Below are 22,198 nucleotides of genomic sequence, written 5' to 3'. Positions count from 1 at the left end.
TTGAACCCTGAGGAAGAACATAGGCTTCTTAAGAAAGTGCGTAATACGAGATAATAATTGATTTGAAGAATATTACATGAATTAGTGAAAAATATCTAGTCTTAAAAAAGCTATTTTTCTCTTTGACTTTTGATCTTCATTAATTTGTGATAACAAATTAACTGGTTCAGATTTGCTACGTAGTACGGTTCAAAGTAATGAATAGAATGCTTATACAGTCTTCAATGTGTTTAATCCATATTTCCTAATTTTTCTGCACGATATACACATTGCATAATGTATAGCTACTTCAGTAGCACGATGCATCAATGCGTACTCCTGACCACGCCCCTCTGTAAACATTTTTCGGCAGTGACGCTGTGCGTACCGATACTTCGTACAATGAGACAGCTTTGGAGGGGGAGAATGTGGCGCACATCACGAACTTTGCTTACAAGGGAAGGCCGCCAATTGTGAAATTCAGATTCGATTCATACTGTGCATAATAAAAGCTCATGACCAGAGGTGTAATGTGGCAAAGCACCAAGATGCACTTCTCAGCCGTTGTTGAGAAAATCGACAGTTAAAAGAAACCGTTGCGGTGAAATACTCTCTACGCTTATTAATTTTCTTCAGCGTCGTGGCGCAGCGGTAATCTCTCGGGTTCGTAATCCGAAGGTCGCCGGATCGAATCTCGCGCCATGCAACTTTTTTTTATTATTATTTTTTTTTGTAATTCAAATATATGTATATGTATATATATATGAAATAAATCCAATCCATCCCAATCCATCGTCCACCATCAATTGTCTTCTCCGATTTTTGCCGATATGATACGATACGCGTGGTATTCTTCAAACCTGACGGACGATAGAACAATTTTTCAGAATGTCAATCAGGTGTGTTTCCCAACAGATAATTTAAAAAACAATTGTTCTTCTAAAAACGCATCGTTTATCAGATGTGCTCGATGTCGTACTGTTCTCTGCTTTCCCTGTTTCTATGATAACTATCACTCTGGTTCGTGCGATACTCCAGCTACTTCTGGTCACTAATTGTTAATTATGTGCGATTGTATACCGAACTTTTCAATAAATTGTATCCACTTGAATATTATTTGTGATATTGTGTTTTATTTCAAGTTTTATTTTTCCACGACAAACGACTTTCAACATCTTATTATATGCATAATTGTTGCAACTGATTGCCAGGTGTGTGTGTGTTTGTATACATTTGAATTACAAAAAACAAATAATAAAAAAAGTTGCACGGCGCGAGATTCGATCCGGCGATCTTGGGAATACGAACTCGAGCGCTTACCGCTGCGCCACGACGCTGTAGCAAACTGTTAATTGTAGAGAGTATTTCACCGCAACGGTTTCTTTTAACTGTCGATTTTCTCGACAACGGCTGAGAAGTGCATATTGGTGCTTTGCCACATTACACATCTGGCCATGAGCTTTTATTATGCGCAGTATGAACCGAATCTGAATTTCACAATTTGCGGCCTCCCCTTGTTAGCCAAATAAGCAGACACGTGATGGTACCTGATGTTACTGGGTGTGCAGTAGTACTTAGCATCACTCATCATAACAAAAGTATTGATATGTTAGTACAGTTGTGGGTAACAGCTAGTTTTAGAATAACATTCTCTGAACACCTAAAGCACTGTAAAGTGGGAATACATACAACACATTTGCAAACCATCTCACATAACAGACCCACCACCCTACTGGCATAAAACTGGCAGTAAGCAGCAATCATAAATCGTAAATCTGTGGAATGGATGCGTGATCGACTACATAGATCCTCCCTTTCCATCCTTCTTCCCCAGGAAAAGGGCGACTGCCCTCCACAGTGCTGCTGGACCATTTCTCCTTCCAAGATCTCATTTGGGTGATTAATTTTGCCCATGCCGACCTCACTGGCCCCCTGCGCCATTCTGGAGGTCACCCTACAGAACGGCACCAGTGTCGCGTTAATCAGATTCGACTGTGGCGGGGCTGAGTTTTCCCACCCGAAAATCTCAGTCATCTTAGTGTTCCAGACCCCCAGGCCAATGAAGGGTCATCCTCCACAGGGCGAAATGGGATGTCGGGTGACACGACACCTCAAAGGACGCCGATCCTACTCCGCCTTTACCTTCCCAACCAGACAAGGTGGTCAACAGGGTCCTCATCGAAGATCCAGACACCTGTCTCCACCTCTCCGCCGTCAATTTATGGGGATGGGGGAGAGATATGGCGCATCGCGGAAGTCACCAGACCCCAACGCCACCCTCCAACGTATCTCTGCCAGATGGGCTGCAGCAAGCACCGCCCCCATGACTCAACGATAGCACAGCCCAGCGAGCCAAGAAATTTGCAGCTCTACCCACAGAGGGTCTTCGCGTACAAGAGACACGAAAACAGATTGCGCACGCAACTGCGTCAGGGGTCGCTCCTGCTGTGAACCTTTTGCTCGTGTCACATGAGCCCCATCGAGTGCAGGTATACTTTCACCATGCGATTACTTAGGACCATACTGGCCCTGATCCAGGAAGTTTCGTTACAGCCAGTCGACTGATACCTTCTGCCATGGAACCACTGCTTCCGGCCTCATTTCGCTTTTGCCTCCAGTGGACAGCGCTAAGTCCGGCGACGTGCTCACGGGAACTGTTGGTATCATTCGTTACTGTCAGTCCAGAGAGATTGAAGGGACTCTGAAACTATACCATTCTTGTCGGAATACTAAGTTCTATTCTGTTCATACTAGCTCCCCCCAGTGGGAGAGTAGACTTAAAAGATTTCCTAGTGTTCAGTCAAGATGGAGGGCTGTACCATATCATGGAAAATATTTTTGTGTTCCAGTAATATAATGGCTGTGTTATCAAGCCTTCAGTGAACTTCCCGTTTAGTCTAAGATTTTCTTCCAGGTTACTGACATTTTTGCTCATTGTGTTGAGCTTCAGAATCGGTCAAAGGAGACCATTCGTGTGTTAAGTTGAGCAAAATCATTTTGTTAATAAATGGAGACAGAACTTTATTTTTATATTTTCTTGTGGGAGTGTTCAGACTCGAGACACTTCATCTGCCACAACCATAAAAAGATTAACGACAGCAACGTTAAGCATAAGAGACATCACCCTTCTCATGTGAGATTATAATTTACGCCAAAAATTCCGGTAAAGGTTTTCAATAAAACTGCGATTTCCGTCCATGAATTCCGAGTTATATCCCGACTATAATGTTGCTCAACCTCAGAATGCCACACGAGTCCTTCTTTCTTGGAGTAAACTTATCAGTTTCTCACAGTACATATTTCGTGTATGGGAACGTCTGTCGAGTCGACCGAAGAAAACAATTTGAATATCACAAGACTGTCTCTACACTCTAGCGATGAGATTGATTTCAAAAATTTGTGCGTATTTGGCCGATGTCGGGCGTTGGCAGATTCCACAAATGCCGATGCCACTGTGACCGCAGTCGTCTTAATAGACAGAGAATTGCAGTTCAGGACAGCCAGTCATTGGGTCTTCTGACTGGCTAACGTTTTTTGATCTCATAAGAAAGGCAGTTTTGTCTTTTAGCACGAGCCGGCAGGCGTGTCTGCCGACTTTGCAGTTTGCTCACGGTACTCTGGCCTAGGGGTGGATATTATGAGTTAGAGTCGATTAATCGGCCTTTCCAGTTATTTATGTGGATCGATTAACCATAGCGATTAACTGTATCCTAATAGTGCAGTATTCAATTAATTGTTATACACTGAAGAGCCAAAGAAACTGGTAAACCTGCCTAATATCGTGTAGGGTCCCCGCGAGCACACGGAAGTGCCCCAAGACGAAGTGGAATGGACTCGACTAATGTCTGAAGTAGTGCTGGAGGGAAATGACACCATGGATCCTGTACGGCTGTCCATAAATCCGTAAGATTACGAGGGAGTGGAGATCTCTTCTGAACCACATGTTGCAAGGCATCCCACATATGCTGAATAATATCATGTCTGGGGAGTTTGGTGGCCATCAGAAATGTTTATACTCAGAAGAGTGTTCCTGGAGCCCCTCTGTAGCAATTCTGGACGTGTGAGTTGTCGCATTGTCCTGCTGGTATTATCCAAGTCCGTCGGAATGCACAATGGACATGAATGGATGCAGGTGATCAGATAAGATGCTTACATACGTGTCACCTGTCAGAGTCGTATCTAGACGTATCAGGGGTACCATATCACTCCAACTGCGCATGCCGCACATCATTACAGAGCCGCCATCAGCTTGAACAGTCGCCTGCTGACATACAGAGTCCATGGATTCATGTGGTTGTATCCAAACCCGTACACGTCCATCCGCTCGATACAATTTGAAACGAGAGTCGTCCGACCAGACAACTTGTTCCCAGTCGTCAACAGTCCAGTGTCAGTGCTGACGGGCCCAGGTGAGGCGTAAAGCTTTGCGCCGTGCAGTCGTCAAGGGTACATGAGTGGGCTTCGACTCCAAAAGTCCATATCGATGATGTTTCGTTGAATGGTTCGCACGCTGACACTTGTTGATGGTCCAGCACTGAAATCCGCAGCAATTTGCGGGAGGGTTACACTACTGTCACGATAAACGATTCTCTTCAGTCGTAGTTGGTCCCGTTCTTGCAGGATGTTTTCCGGCCGCACCGATGTAGGAGATTTGATGTTTTACCTGATTCCTGATATTCATGGTACACTAGTGAAATGGTCGTACGGGAAAATCCCCACATCGTCGCTACCTCGGCGATGTTGGGTGCCGACCATAACGCCACTTAAATCTTGATAACCTGCCACTGTAGCAACAGTAACCGATCCAACAACTGCGCCAGACACTTGCCTTATATAGGCGCTGCCGACCGCAGCGCTGTATTCTGCCTGTTTACGTATCTCTGTATTTGAATATGCGTGCCTATACCAGTTTCTTTGACGCTGCAGTGTATTACATCTTTATTTTTAGGCGTATAGGGTGCACTAATATTCTCTTTATAAACTTGTAGGACTTGTAGAGGGGAATGATCAGATGATATTTTGAATAGGAACCCACGTCCTGAAACATACCATTTCCGGGCTACAACCATTTGAAAGAAAGTTGGTAATGCGACCACTTTTACAAGCAGTTTATTAGACGTGACCCAGTCCATCACCTGTTTCAGAATTCATCAACAACCAAAGAAATAAAAAGGAAACTTAATCAGTTTTCACGAACACTGTTGTTTACAATTACACTTTAACCGTTTTTGTCCTTTTCAAAGGAGGTTTAACATTTTGATTCATTACAAGTAAGGTCCGATGTGGCGACCACCAAGTTCGGTCCTCACATTGTACCTACACATGATGTTCGGTACACAAGCTCAAGTAGACCTGGTGTGTTTGCTTTCTGTCCTGCAGCGACCACAACCCGTGCCTCCAGACCTTCTTCTGTCTCTACACGACTCTCATAAACCAAACTCTACATTCCATTCAAGAGGAAAAAGTTAAGTGGAGTCAAATCCGGTGATCGTGGAGGCCACGCGATTGGACCACCTCGACCTATCCATATGTGTCCGAATAGGTGGTAGAGATGTTCCCAAGCATGACGTGAAAAGTGAGAGGATGCTCCGTCCTGCTGAAAACACATCTTGATGGACGCTCAGTGGCACTGCATCCAACAAAACTCCCAATACTCGTTGTAGGAAGGTCAAGTAGATGGAACCCATAAGATCGGCTGGATGCATCTATGGTCCAATAACATGACCATACAGTATACCTGCCCAACGCTGATACCAAATCTGTGTTGGAATGCTTGGACATGCATGACATGTGGGTTTTGGTCTACTCAGACATGGCTGTTCCGAGAACCGAGAAGAAAATCCCTAGTAAATGTACGTTCATCTGTGAAGAGAATGCGCCAGTGGGAATTCTAGGGGCTTCTGGATGCAGTGGCGCAGAAACTGCGTACAGAACACAACACTTTGTGGAAAATCGGCTGGCATTAGTGACTGTATCCTTAGGAGGTGGTCTGGATTCAGTTGTTGTCGTGCAGAACACACCAGACGGTACCAGAATCAACATCCATTGCAAGTGGAATTTCTCACGTACTCGTTGACGGTTTCTCTTCAACGTGATGGACCATGGCGTCTTCCAATCCGGGTGTGTGGTGTCTCCTTGGAGCACCAATGTCACGCCTGCTGGTGGTGAAGGTACCTCTTTCTCGAAGCCGATGCGTAATCTTGGCGAAAAGGGCATGCGGTGGAGTCGCTTTTCCATTAGCGTGAGCTTCGCCATTCAGAAGAATCATGTCGGTGTTGCATGGGGGCTTAATAAAAAAGAATAAAGAATAAATGCAATAACTTCAGTAGCTGTGTGACCCGTTACGAAGTCTCGTAACCAGTTGGCCCTAACTAGTATTAGCACGCAATCTGACTGCATGAAATAAAAATGAAGAATGACAAGAAATTTCCATTAACACAACTGATTAATTAAGACCCCTGCAACTATAAAAGCTACGAAAGAACAAAGCACAAGTGTAACTGTTCTGTGTGTGGTAGTGTGACTCAACGTGCATGTATCTGGCTCGGTTCTTCCTCAATACGAGAAGATATTTTAAACACCATTTACAATGAACTAATTGAAAAACCAGAAATACTATAATTGCACATAGAAACCAGAATTACAAGTCTAATACATGAACACGAGCCAGATGCTTTGTTGACTGAACCTGTGACCAAGAGGCATTATCAATAAAGAAATCTATAATACTTTTTTCTTTTACCTCAATATATATTGACGAAAAATACACTGTGATCATTGCAACATCTTCCATCTATACGTTACACCAACCGAACAGCATCAACTCTCTCGCCCAACACAACAACATCTGCACTCGACATCCTCTGAACTACTACTGCCCTCGACATCCTCTAAACTACAACTGCCCTCGACAACCTCTGAACTACTACTGCACCAGTGGAGGCGGCGGAATAATAATCTTTGGCGCAATCTCTGGCGCTGTGACTCAGTGTAGCCACCTTTCATATGCCCCTCCTCCATGGGCAAGAATTTGGTGGTATTTTTGCCAGCATTGGTGGTGAAAATACCACCAAATTCGTCCAAAAAACACAGACAAAAATAAAAGATGATAGTAATAAGTAAATAGTACATAACTAAATAAATTTTGGCTTTGCACTGACCCTTCAATAACCTAATATATAAAAATACAGTAAGGAATTCAAAAGCTTGCATAAATGTGATTTTACATAATAGTATACGCAAGTATCATTTTTCAGAGTAGTTAAACAGTTCAATCAATGGCACCAGCAATGACGAATAGGTGCAGGTAAGAGTCTCATAACATTTCATTAACAGTATATACACAATAAATCAGTTTACACATATATTCACATAAAATCTTTTCAATAGCTCTATAAACAAGTAGCACTCCTCAGAGTAGTTGACAGTTCCACCAGTGGCACCCAGCAATGGTCAACAGGTGCAAATAGCAGTCCGATATAATTTCATAAACAGTAAATACATAATAAATCAGTTTACACAAATATTCACATAACATCTTTTCAATAGCTCAATAAACAAGTAGCATTCCTCAGAGTAGTTGACAGTTCCAACAGTGGCACCCAGCAATGGTCAACAGGTGCAAATAGCAACAAGTGACATTATCTCAGTAGCAGCAGTTCCATCAGTGGCACCCAGTAATGGCGAGCAGGTGGAGACACCAACAAGTATCATCTCATCACTGGTTGAGCAGTTCCAACCGAGGCACCCAGCAATGTTGAACAGGTGCAGACAGCAACAAGTGACATTATCTCAGTAGCAGCAGTTCCATCAGAGGCACCCAGCAATGTTGAACAGGTGCAGACAGCAACAAGTGACATCATTTCAGTAGCACCAGTTCCAACAGTGACACCCAGTAATAGCGAGCAGACACCAACAAGTGACATCTCATCGCTAGTCGAGCAGTTCAAACAGTGGCACCCAGCAATGTTGAACAAGTGGAGGTAACAGTCCATAATATTCACCAGCAATAATTACACAGCTCATCAGAGTTCCTCAGCAGAAATTAAACATTTCCAAGTAGCACCCATCAATGATAATAGGTGCAAGCATGAACAACAGTTTGAATGCACACACAATTGCTTTTACAAAATTATTGTCAATGCTCCTACACTAAACATACAAATTATAATAAACACACAAATGATATCAGATAATTGTCATATTAAATATTACAGATACACAAATATCAGTAAACCTATAATATTTATGGGTGTCAGTGCAAGCCACAACAAACAAGTAAAATAATATTTAGGATGTAGGTCAGTACCATTTATTTTGGATTAGGAAAGGAAAACACACAAAACACACTCACTCATCTTTCATCCACATATTAAGTACTATTGTGTAATTGAGTAGTGTTAACTGTGTAAATGCAATTCTGTCACAATTTGATGTTCAACATGTGTATCAAGTAGTAGTGGCAGCAGTGTATAATAGTCAATAATAGTTAGTCAATATCATAGTCATCATGTCAAGGCCAATGTTTGCCAAGCCAAATCAAAATGTACAGTTGCTGAACAACTTTCAGTGTGAAACTTCCTGGCAGATTAAAACTGTGTGCCCGACCGAGACTCGAACTCGGGACCTTTGCCTTTCGCGGGCAAGTTTCGCAGAAGGGCTTCTGTAAAGTTTGGAAGGTAGGAGACGAGGTACTGGCGGAAGTAAAGCTGTGAGTACCGGACGTGAGTCGTGCTTCGGTAGCTCAGTTGGTAGAGCACTTGCCCGCGAAAGGCAAAGGTCCCGAGTTCGAGTCTCGGTCGGCACACAGTTTTAATCTGCCAGGAAGTTTCATATCAGCGCACACTCCGCTGCAGAGTGAAAATCTCATTCTGGAAACATCCCCCAGGCTGTGGCTAAGCCATGTCTCCGCAATATCCTTTCTTTCAGGAGTGCTAGTTCTGCAAGTTTCGCAGAAGAGCTTCTGTAAAGTTTGGAAGGTAGGAGACGAGGTACTGGCAGAAGTAAAGCTGTGAGTACCGGACGTGAGTCGTGCTTCGGTAGCTCAGTTGGTAGAGCACTTGCCCGCGAAAGGCAAAGGTCCCGAGTTCGAGTCTCGGTCGGCACACAGTTTTAATCTGCCAGGAAGTTTCATATCAGCGCACACTCCGCTGCAGAGTGAAAATCTCATTCTGGAAACATCCCCCAGGCTGTGGCTAAGCCATGTCTCCGCAATATCCTTTCTTTCAGGAGTGCTAGTTCTGCAAGTTTCGCAGAAGAGCTTCTGTAAAGTTTGGAAGGTAGGAGACGAGGTACTGGCGGAAGTAAAGCTGTGAGTACCGGACGTGAGTCGTGCTTCGGTAGCTCAGTTGGTAGAGCACTTGCCCGCGAAAGGCAAAGGTCCCGAGTTCGAGTCTCGGTCGGGCACACAGTTTTAATCTGCCAGGAAGTTTCATATCAGCGCACACTCCGCTGCAGAGTGAAAATCTCATTCTGGGAACTTTCAGTGTGTCAAGACATGCAAATACTTCCTCTCTCCAAAAAAAAGGATATACTGCTTATTGATTTAACAAAATGTGTGTGTAGACTATCTTCCTTCCACTGGAGTGTTCTAGTCTGCCATCTTCATCCTTCTTTTTCCATATAAACCAACAAATATATATATATATGCACCTCACTTACTTTACCTCTTATCCACCAAAACCCCAATAATCATCGACATCATACAATCTCAATACTTCAATAATACCTCGTCAGTACGTCGATACATATAAACCTTATCACCAATATCATTTCACTTCCATAACAACTCTTTCCTCTAGTCAGTCTCCTCGAACAAGTGCAGATAAAATCGTAGTGCAAACTTCAATTCATCATCCCATACAATCTGAAGACACAGTGTCCACACACAACCTCTCTGTGTAATCCACCTGAGCCAAATCTTCTACTCATTATGAATTATAAAATACATTTTGGTTACCTTGTCCATCATAAAATAAAAGAAATGCATACATGACCTCTAACAGCTTTCAGTTTGAATAACTTTCAGTAAGTAGGTGCAAGTACACAGTATTAATGGTCACATAAGTATTTGAATGAATAAATCGTAATGTTTCACAGAGTGTACACCACTTCAAGAATCATGGCAAAACAGAAGCAAACATGAGGAGTATTTCTTTGTGTCAAGTGTCATTTGCTATTTCAATTGCTCACGAAGAATGCAGTGTAATAACTGTCAATGGTCTAAAGCTAGTGTTGGTATTTCGTGTCGTCAGCTTCCTTTCTATTATAATGATACAACTTCCATAAAACCTTCAGTCCATGTGACTTCAATGAATTTTCTCGTACCAATGTAGTTCGTAGAATTATAGCAGTTCATTTTCTTATCTTAAAATGTAAAGCACTGAGCGTAAGCAAAACATGCAATACCGAGTAAATATACCAGAATATACCAGAATGTCAACAAGTGGATGCAGCACAATCCCTACAACGAGGCTCTGCCAAGCGAACAATCTATAATTAATACCATAGTGTAACCTAAACTCCATATTCATGCACAGTATATAAGTATTTCTCTATACTAAATTAAAAGGTAGTTATGACAACAAAACAGAAATGTGTAAACATGCAATCCATACGCAAAGCAGCAAGTATATATCTTACATAATAAATAGGTCATTAGCATCATATCAGCATAAGCAAATAAATGTTCATATGTAATCTTAATAAGTAAACATGAAGGCGCAAGCAGATAAATCACAAAGTATAACTTACATACATAACCATATCAGCACAACTAATCAGGTGACAATTATAATTTAAATAAATAGGCACAGCAGGCACATAAAAAAAAATACGACGTCAGTGAAAAAGCAGAGCAGCCAAGCGATGCTAATATACATAAGTAACAACCCTGTTCATTTATAAAACATTGTCAAAATCAGCAAATGTATGCAAGCTTGTCGCTTCACAAGTAAATTCATAGAACATAAAATTTAGCACAAACTATAAATCACGTAATCGAGAGCAGCAAATTACGTATAAAGTACATACCTAAGCAGGAATATGTTACCTGAAAAATAAACTCAATTAATAGTTACCTTTCTAGTTTATTACTTTCTTCTTCGAAATTACATTTTTCCTGAAATTTTCTCAATAGCAAGTCCTCTTAACGTCGGACACGCACAGAATATACCTGAAGTTCTTAAATATTTTATACAACTGTATCCTGGGAAAACTGAACGTTAATAACATAAGTTATCAAGTCACTATAGCTTTATACTGAATTTAATCGGAGAAATTAGACTGTGTATTTGTCTACGGCTGTCAGTGCATTTGCACTGAGCGCTCGATCAGCTGCAGGTACGCGTGACGTAGGAAGTAATTGTTTGCGGTCAACGGCTACCTTGTGCGGCGCACCGGCTGACTGTCGCTTTGTGTATGTGCTGCCCCTAGAACACGGCGCAGTATCCCTGCGTTCTCTGCGTGTTTACGTATAACTGTTAATTTCTCAAAAGTATGTCATTCCATAAAAATTTTAACGTTCAATATATGAAGTATTCCCTTAGAGAGCCGTGATTTAAGAGTTTCTACTTCGACAGTGTTATAATGAATAATTTTGTGAACACTATATGGACCGTTATAAAGCAGAAAAAAATTGCGACACAAGCCTTTTCCTTTGTGAGACAAACGATGAGACTTAATTAACACCTTTTGACCAACTGACAAAGTTTTTAAACGACCAGGACGTTTAGCTCATCTCTCTTCTAGCAGCCGCAGATGCAATATTTTGTAGAGCCAGGTTGACAACTTCAGAATGCCGCAGTTTCTGTGTAGGCGGAAAAGGAACGATTTCAGAAATGCGACTTGTCGGTGCTTTATTTTTTAGTATCAATATAGGCGGTAAAGAAGTTGAATCATTAGGGAGTTCATTCAGAATGTTTTGAAAAATATGAAGATACTGATCCCACGTTCTGTGATTATGATGACAATAAAGACGACACAATTTATTGATTTCCTTCATCCATCTCCCTCAAGGGTTAGATTGAGGGTGAAAAAGTGAAATGAAATTTGGTTTAATCTTACGACGCCGTAGAGTACGAAGCCAAATTTTAGAGCGAAACTGTGATCCATTATCTGATATAATTTTATCAACATGACCCACTTCTTGAAGAAAATGTTTGATGAAAGCATTAGATAGTAAACGAGCTGTTGCTTTGCGAAAAGGTGTAAAACACACATATTTTGATGTCAATTCCATTACTGCCAAAATGCACGCAAAACCATTAGTAGAACGAACCACTGGACAAAACAAATCGACTGCAGCCATCTCCTTTAATTTCGCTGGAATGATAGGAAACAACGGTGCTCTGTGAGAAATAGTTGGCGGCTTAGCCTTTTGACATAATTTGCTTTTGGCAAGAACAAATCGAATACGTTTTTCCATATTAATGAAGTAGCAATTTTCTCGTAATTTATAAAAGCGTTTTTCGGGACCAAAGTGTGCATAACTGAAATGTGCATACCAAATCAATTTATTAAGCGTCGTCTGTCACTTCAGCTTTGTTAACCTTTTCATTAATTAATTCTTCACTATTAATCATATCATCCATCGCGTCTCTATATCTATTGTCGTTGTCATGAATGAACACATTGTCGTCATAATACTCAGCGAAAACATCAGAAGTAAGAAACCTTAAACAATTTGTGTCTGATTCAGATTTCGTTACACACTCGAAAAAATTCAAACATCTCGGCATTCCGGCAACAGGCAAGTTCACACTTCCTTCCTTAAAGTTTAAAATTGCCTTATATGTGTTAAGAAACTCCATACCTAATATAATTTGTGTACTGAGTAATGGAACAATAATAAAATTAGCAGAAAATTCATATCCTTGACAAATGAAATTTAAGTTGGTCTGTTATTTGACTTCCACACTTTTTCCAGAAATAGCTCTTCGAATTGTAGTTTTAGAAACAGGTAACACAGGACAAGCAATAGTTCTTACACATATACGAAAAACTGATTCACTAATAACATTCAATGGGCTCCCAGAATCAAAAACCGCAGTGAACTTATTCTTGTTCACGCATACTTCAATAACAGGATGTAAAAATGCGTCTACATTATTTTCCTTTTGGTCTAGCAAAATATCTCTCTCATGTCTTCCAAGCGTACGTAGGGTAAAGTCGTAGTGTCATTACTTTCTGAATCGTCTATATTGCTGTCAGAAGATGAAGCTACAAGTCATTGTCGATTGTTTGCGTCACGTCTTTGATTATTCGCGTCATTTCGCGGACCAATTTCTACGATTTGCACTTGTCTCTCTGAATTTCTGTCACATGGAGGATGCCAATTAGGTCCCTCCTGTCTGTTACATGTAAATTCTTGGTTGTGTCTGTTATTAAAATTTCTATTTTCCTGGCTATCTGCATGACTACTTCTTGTGTAATTTCGACTGTCACTTCTGAAATTATTGTTAGGTCTACTACCCTGGTTATTTCTGTAGTAAGAATTTCTTTTATTGTATGAATAATTTCTGTCTTGATGATACCAATTACTGTTTCGATATGATTGATCATTCCAGTAAGAATTTTTGTTATATTTGTCTGTGCAATTTCTGTTAGAACGTCTGTTATTGTCATAAGGGTGGTATCTATTGTGTTGTCTGTTTCGTCTGTCATTTTCAAAATTACCGCTATAACGTCCGTTCCGATCATTATCCCTTTTCTCTGAAAATCTATTGTGATTACCGTTACTGAAAAAATTACAAGAAGTTCCGTCGTCGTTATCATACTCAAGTCCTTGTAGCAAAGTCTTAAAAGTTTCAATGTCGTCTTTACATCTTCCGGCTAAAGCAATGTGTCTTATCGATTGTGGCAGCTTAGTTAAACAAATGCGAATTAATTCAGTCGGGCTATAAGGGTTCGAAAGGAATTGATTCTTTCGAATCATTTCTTCAAAGTATTCTTCCGGCGTACGGAACTCAGACTGTTTAAAATTACGCTGCATAATAAGACTATGTTTGACTCTGTCTTGCGTGTTTTCGGACCAATAAGCCGATAGAAATGTATGATAAAAATCATTTAAATTATTACAATCTCAAATAAGTGTGCCCATGCGCGTTGCCGGTTCGTTTTTCAGCAATATCCTAAAAACTGTCACTTTTGGGTAAAATAGTCATATCCGGTTATTCTTTACTGACTCCTTTTCTAGATAGATTGGTAGTTGAAGAATTGTTTTGATAGATACACAGAATAGTAAAAGAGTAGGCAGCAGTGCAGAAAAATAAAAGGGAAATAGCACCACTACAGCTCGCGGCCCTGAGCACGCTACGGCACATATTCACTTAGTGTAGTGAATCCCCTGAGGACCTAAATAGCCACACATAAGTTCCAGTTTGTGACTTAGTGGCCGATTTGGCGAAAGTGCGTACATAAATTGATCTAACCATGAACATGGATGTATGTCATTATTAGAATTGCGAAAGATCTTAAATTTCCGAACAGTTAAAAAGTGTTTATAGTCAAAGTTTTCACCTCGCGGCGACAAAGACCTACCGCGTCTGTCCCAGTCCGAATGTCGATTATTATCAAGTTCGCGCGCCTGCCGCTCTCTTGTTGCATCTCGTAAATGAAATAAATTATTTTCTTCAAAACCCGTTGCTATCAGTGATTACAAATTTCTTCTACTGTCTTTTCCTACGATTTAGCTTTCAATTTGTTTAACTTGCTTTCGTAACGCCTCAAATTCCCTTTTAACGCGTTCATTAAATTTTCCCTGATTTTCAACATGTTTGTTTATGTTCTGGTACTCTTCTGTTTCTGCAAATGGCAATGGAGCTGTATCATCTGAATCTCTGTCCACATTTAAATTAAGACTTGTCAATTTATCTGAAATCTCCTCAACTCTTTCCGATAAGTCACCGATTTGTTCTTTCTGTTTATTTACGTCTTCCGTAAGTGTCGCGACTCGGGTTTCAGTATTGACACATTTAGTAGTTAACTGTTCATATTGTTGTGTTAGGTTATTTATTCTGTCATTTGGTATGGATTCCTCGATTCTTTCAAATATTTCTTCCTTATCGTGTGCACGTTGAAGATTTAACTCTGAAAATTTTTGTACTATCACGCGATCTCTTTCTTCCTGTTCTCTATCCTGTTCCTTTTGTCTAATTTCTATTGAAATTAATATATTATTGTGAGCATTCAAAATCGGTTGTACTTCTTCTCTAATTTCTTTTTTTAATTCATCTTTCATGTTTTTAAAACATGTCCCTATTCGTGAGTCTAACCGTGTTTCCATTGTTCCCATATCAGTTTTAATTATTCCTATTTGTGAGTCTAACTGTGTTGCCAATGTTCCCATATCAGTTTCTAACCGTGATCCCAAATTTAATATTACACTCATCAACTGCTCCATATTAACTGGTTCGAAATTCATTTCGCCCCTAACATTTCCCGTAAAACTAACTTCCTTCGTCATAGCTGTAAAGCTATTTGTGTTCGAAACTATTCCAGAATCTTCTGTTGTTAATCTCTTATTCTGAACATTTTTTGATTGTGAAAAATTTAGAACTGGTTCCGGACTATTTTCCCGGCTTATTAAATTGTTTTCTACTTCATTATTCATCATACTGTTCTCCTGTGTTGGCGAGCTCGCCATGTTAACAATTTCGTCATTCTGACTATCCATCATTTTTGCCTTTTTCGTCGATCGCGTAATCATTTACAAAACATACAATACTCGTCACTATACGAAAATTACACACAATATAACACTTTATCACCAACAATACCATCCACACGAAATGCTTCCAGACAAACACGATTAACGAACAATTAAAACCTTCACAATTGCGTAATATTGTGAAACCCGTATACGACTCATCAAAAATTAAATTCTACAAAAATACCATCAGAAGAATGACAAGACAACTACAAATGTTCAATTACAAAATCTATATGTGCAATATAGACTACAATTACTAAACTACAAATTACTACAACAATACTACTGTCCGCAATCTTTACTATCAAAAGAATTCCAAGTGACGATCCGAAGCAGCGGTCGCCACGTGCATGGGGGCTTAATTAAAAAAAAAATAAAGAATAAACGCAATAACTTCAGTAGCTATGTGACCTGTTACGAAGTCTCGTAACCAGTTGGCCCTAACTAGTATTAAGACGCAATCTGACTGACAAGAAATTTCCATTGACGCAATTGATTAATTAAGACCCCTGCAACTATAAAAACTACAAAACAACAAAGCACAAATGTAACTGTTCTGTGTGTGGTAGTGTGACTCAACGTACATGTATCTGGCTCGGTTATTCCTCAATACGACAATATATTTTAAACACCATTTACAATGAACTAATTGAAAAACCAGAAATCCTATTATTGCACATAGAAACCAGAATTACAAGTCTAATACATGAACATGAGCCAGATGCTTTGTTGACTGAACCTATGACCAAGAGGCATTGTCAATAAATAAATCTATAATACTTATTTTTACCTCAATATACAGTCCTGGAAATGGAAAAAAGAACACATTGACATCGGTGTGTCAGACCCACCATACTTGCTCCGGACACTGCGAGAGGGCTGTACAAGCAATGGTCACACGCACGGCACAGCGGACACACCAAGAACCGCGGTGTTGGCCGTCGAATGGCGCTAGCTGCGCAGCATTTGTGCACCGCCGTCGTCAGAGTCAGCCAGTTTGCCGTGGCATACGGAGCTCCATCGCAGTCTTTAACACTGGTAGCATGCCGCGACAGCGTGGACGCGCGCCGTATGTGCAGTTGACGGACTTTGAGCGAGGGCGTATAGTGGGCATGCGGGAGGCCGGGTGGACGTACCGCCGAATTGCTCAACACGTGGGGCGTGAGGTCTCCACAGTACATCGATGTTGTCGCCAGTGGTCGGCGGAAGGTGCGCGACAGGCGTGAATGGAGGGACGAATGGAGACGTGTCGTCTTCAGCGATGAGAGTCGCTTCTGCCTTGGTGCCAATGATGGTCGTATGCGTGTTTGGCGCCGTGCAGGTGAGCGCCACAATCAGGACTGCATACGACCGAGGCACACAGGGCCAACACTCGGCATCATGGTGTGGGGAGCGATCTCCTACACTGGCCGTACACCACTGGTGATCGTCGAGGGGACACTGAATAGTGCACGGTACATCCAAACCGTCATCGAACCCATCGTTCTACCATTCCTAGACCGGCAAGGGAACTTGCTGTTCCAACAGGACAATGCACGTCCGCATGTATCCCGGGCCACCCAACGTGCTCTAGAAGGTGTAAGTCAACTACCCTGGCCAGGAAGATCTCCGGATCTGTCCCCCATTGAGCATGTTTGGGACTGGATGAAGCGTCGTCTCACGCGGTCTGCACGTCCAGCACGAACGCTGGTCCAACTGAGGCGCCAGGTGGAAATGGTATGGCAAGCCGTTCCACAGGACTACATCCAGCATCTCTACGATCGTCTCCATGGGAGAATAGCAGCCTGCATTGCTGCGAAATGTGGATATACACTGTACTAGTGCCGACATTGTGCATGCTCTGTTGCCTGTGTCTATGTGCCTGTGGTTCTGTCAGTGTGATCATGTGATGTATCTGACCCCAGGAATGTGTCAATAAAGTTTCCCCTTCCTGGGACAATGAATTCACGGTGTTCTTATTTCAATTTCCAGGAGTGTATATTGACGAAAAATACACTGTGATCATTGCAACATCTTCCATCTATACATTACACCAACCGAACAGCATCTACTCTCTCGCCCAACAGAACAACATCTGCACTCGACATCCTCTGAACTACTACCGCCCTTGACAACCTCTGAACTACTACTGCACCAGTGGAGGCGGCGGAATAATAATCTTTGGCGCAATCTCTGGCGCTGTGACTCAGTGTAGTCACCTTCTACATCTATATCTACATCTATACTCCGCGAGCCACCTTACGGTGTGTGGCGGAGGGTACTTATTGTACCACTATCTGATCCCCCCTTCCCTGTTCCATTCACGAATTGTGCGTGGGAAGAACGACTGCTTGTAAGTCTCCGTATTTGCTCTAATTTCTCGGATCTTTTCGTTGTGATCATTACGCGAGGTATATGTGGGCGGTAGTAATATGTTGCCCATCTCTTCCCGGAATGTGCTCTCTCGTAATTTCGATAATAAACCTCTCCGTATTGCGTAACGCCTTTCTTGAAGTGTCCGCCACTGGAGCTTGTTCAGCATCTCCGTAACGCTCTCGCGCTGACTAAATGTCCCCATGACGAATCGCGCTGCTTTTCGCTGGATCATGTCTATCTCTTCTATTAATCCAACCCGGTAAGGGTCCCATACTGATGAGCAATACTCAAGAATCGGACGAACAAGCGTTTTGTAAGCTACTTCTTTCGTCGATGAGTCACATTTTCTTAGAATTCTTCCTATGAATCTCAACCTGGCGCCTGCTTTTCCCACTATTTGTTTTATGTGATCATTCCACTTCAGATCGCTCCGGATAGTAACTCCTAAGTATTTTACGGTCGTTACCGCTTCCAATGATTTACCACCTATGGCATAATCGTACTGGAATGGATTTCTGCCCCTATGTATGCGCATTATATTACATTTATCTACGTTTAGGGAAAGCTGCCAGCTGTCGCACCATGCATTAATCCTCTGCAGGTCCTCCTGGAGTACGTACGAGTCTTCTGATGTTGCTACTTTCTTGTAGACAACCGTGTCATCTGCAAATAGCCTCACGGTGCTACCGATGTTGTCAACTAAGTCATTTATGTATATTGTAAACAATAAAGGTCCTATCACGCTTCCCTGCGGTACTCCCGAAATTACCTCTACATCTGCAGATTTTGAACCGTTAAGAATGACATGTTGTGTTCTTTCTTCTAGGAAATCCTGAATCCAATCACAAACCTGGTCCGATATTCCGTAAGCTCGTATTTTTTTCACTAAACGTAAGTGCGGAACCGTATCAAATGCCTTCCTGAAGTCCAGGAATACGGCATCAATCTGCTCGCCAGTGTCTACGGCACTGTGAATTTCTTGGGCAAATAGGGCGAGCTGAGTTTCACATGATCTCTGTTTGCGGAATCCATGTTGGTTATGATGAAGGAGATTTGTATTATCTAAGAACGTCATAATACGAGAACACAAAACATGTTCCATTATTCTACAACAGATTGACGTAAGCGAAATAGGCCTATAATTATTCGCATCTGATTTATGACCCTTCTTGAAAATGGGAACGACCTGCGCTTTCTTCCAGTCGCTAGGTACTTTACGTTCTTCCAGCGATCTACGATAAATTGCTGATAGAAAGGGGGCAAGTTCTTTAGCATAATCACTGTAGAATCTTAAGGGTATCTCGTCTGGTCCGGATGCTTTTCCGCTACTAAGTGATAGCAGTTGTTTTTCAATTCCGATATCGTTTATTTCAATATTTTCCATTTTGGCGTCCGTGCGACGGCTGAAGTCAGGGACCGTGTTACGATTTTCCGCAGTGAAACAGTTTCGGAACACTGAATTCAGTATTTCTGCCTTTCTTCGGTCGTCCTCTGTTTCGGTGCCATCGTGGTCAACGAGTGACTGAATAGGGGATTTAGATCCGCTTACCGATTTTACATATGACCAAAACTTTTTAGGGTTATTGTTTAGATTGTTTGCCAATGTTTTATGTTCGAATTCGTTGAATGCTTCTCTCATTGCTCTCTTTACGCTCTTTTTCGCTTCGTTCAGCTTTTCCTTATCAGCTATGATTCGACTACTCTTAAACCTATGATGAAGCTTTCTTTGTTTCCGTAGTACCTTTCGCACATGATTGTTATACCACGGTGGATCTTTCCCCTTACAGTGTATTCTGCAAAAGTGTACTCAGCCATGTTGCTGTAACACTCACAGACACGAGGCTCGAACCAGGTCGACAGATGAAATAGATATGAAGATTGGTGACCGTGCAGTTCTCTAGAATGAAATTACAATTAAATCAATACCATTAGCTGCTGACAGGCGTTGATATACATCAACGGGGCAGTTGAAAATGTGTGCCCCGACTGGGACTCGAACCCATGATCTCCTGCTTACATGGCAGGCGCTCTATCCATCTGAGCCACCGGGGGCACAGAGGATAGTGCGACTGCAGGAACTTATCTCTGGCACGCTCCCCGTGAAACCCACATTCTCAACTTACAGTGCACACACTACGCGCATTCCCCCAGTAGTGGGATAGAAGTCAAGTGACATAAGATGAACCGACATAAGCACCCCTCCCCCAATATGACTACCCTGTTGCATACCCACTGAGCAAACATATTTTTAAATGGCCGTCACACGAGAACGGTACGTATCCGGACGTAGATACCAATTCAAAATATTGTTTACTCAGTCTGCTCTACAAGTCATAGAAGTTTTTAAGGGGAATTATAGAGTACCATGTACAAAGCGTCCCATAAAATTACTGTTTATGATATGACGGGCGCAGAGCAAAGATGGTCCGCGAAGTCTATACCAAGCAAATAGCTCTAAAATTTAAAAATAACCAACTTATACTTCGAAAAAAATGCGTAAACTTAATTTAATTTGTCAGTCGCATTCTGTGATCTATATGAAATCCAATTGTTGCTTATATGTGGTAAATTTTGAGAAATATCATAAATATTTTTATTTTAGTTTCAGTCAAACATCGTCGAGTAACTACACTGGTGTCCAAAATTAAAGCAACAAACGGCAGTTTTGCGCAGTTGCGTTTATTTTGCCATAAAACAGAACAAACAGGTGATAGCAAAGCAGAAACAATGTAAAGAATACAAAACGTAAACAAACGCAACATATATTACTGTGGACGAAAATGTTCTTCGTTTTTTCCAAGTTAATACACACATTAAAAAAAGTTTTGCATCACCTCGGTTCCGAGAGGTTCGGAACCTGTACAGAAAATTGGAATAGATAGCAACATAACCATCATTTTCGCCCTTTTTTTGCTCATGAAAACCAAACATTGCATGTTGTACCACCATACAGCGAGACCTTCAGAGGTGATGGTCCAGATTGCTGTACACACCTGTACCTCTAATACCCAGTAGCACGTCCTTTTGCATTGATGCATGCCTGTATTTGTTGTGATATACTAACCACAAGTTCATTTTTTATTTTTTATTTTTATTTATTTATTGTTCCGTGGGACCAAATTAAGGAGAAGTCTCCATTGTCATGGAACGAGTCAATACATGAAATTATAACACGATAGTAAAAACAGATAAAATGAAATACAAGAAACGTATTCAGGTGACAATTCGTAATTTTAAATAAAGAAAATCAACAATGTAACACTGGAATTTGCTTAATTTTTCAGCTCTTCCAGGAGCTCCTCGACAGAATAGAAGGAATGAGCCATGAGGAAACTCATCAATTTAGACTTAAAAGTGTTTGGGCTACTGCTAAGATTTTTGAGTTCTTGTGGTAGCTTATTGAAAATGGATGCAGCAGAATGGTGCACTCCTTTCTGCACAAGAGTCAAGGAAGTGCATTCCACATGCAGATTTGATTTCTGCCTAGTATTAACTGAGTGAAAGGTGCTAACTCTTGGGAATAAGCTAATATTGCTAACAACAAACGACATTAAAGAAAATATATACTGTGAGGGCAATGTCAGAATTCCCAGACTATTGAATAGGGGTCGACAAGAGGTTCTCGAACTTACACCACATATAGCTCGAACAGCCCGTTTTTGAGCCAAAAATACCCTTTTTGAATCATAAGAACTACCCCAAAAGATAATACCATATGACATAAGTGTATGAAAATATGTGAAGTAGACTACTTTTCGTGTTGAACTGTCACTTAATTCAGATACTGTTCTAATGGTAAGTAAAGCAGCATTTAGTTTCTGAACAAGATCCTGAACATGGGCTTTCCACAACAGCTTACTGTCTATCCGAACGCTTAGGAACTTGAACTGTTCCATCTCGCTTATAATATACCCATTCTATCTGATCAAAATATCAGTTCTTGTTGAATTGTGAGTTAGAAAATGTAAAAACTCAATCTTACTGTGATTTAGCATCAAATTATTTTCCACATTATTTCATGAACTACATTATTTGATAATGTTTCAGTATTACACACAAGATCCTTCACTACAAAGCTGGTGTCATCAGAAAACAGAAAGATTTTTGAATCACCTGTAATACTAGAAGCCATATCATTTATATAAATCTGAAACA

At 41.1% G+C, this 22,198-nt stretch overlaps 3 non-coding genes across 3 annotated transcripts; 2 read left to right on the top strand and 1 right to left on the bottom strand.

Annotated features, from left to right (window-relative positions):
* The first annotated feature begins 8,709 nt into the window (after positions 1–8,709).
* On the top strand, positions 8,710–8,785 carry Trnas-cga. The gene has a single exon. It is a non-coding gene; the product is annotated as a tRNA-Ser (tRNA).
* A 224-nt stretch (positions 8,786–9,009) lies between these two features.
* On the top strand, positions 9,010–9,085 carry Trnas-cga. The gene has a single exon. It is a non-coding gene; the product is annotated as a tRNA-Ser (tRNA).
* Positions 9,086–20,021: 10,936 nt separating this feature from the next.
* Positions 20,022–20,096, bottom strand: Trnat-ugu. The gene has a single exon. It is a non-coding gene; the product is annotated as a tRNA-Thr (tRNA).
* Positions 20,097–22,198: the final 2,102 nt, after the last annotated feature.

This window comes from Schistocerca piceifrons, chromosome 1 (genome assembly GCF_021461385.2).
Source record: "Schistocerca piceifrons isolate TAMUIC-IGC-003096 chromosome 1, iqSchPice1.1, whole genome shotgun sequence".
Lineage (NCBI taxonomy): Eukaryota > Metazoa > Arthropoda > Insecta > Orthoptera > Acrididae > Schistocerca > Schistocerca piceifrons.
The sequence above is the reverse complement of the archived record's forward strand: the minus strand, read 5'-3'. Positions and strand labels throughout refer to the sequence as shown.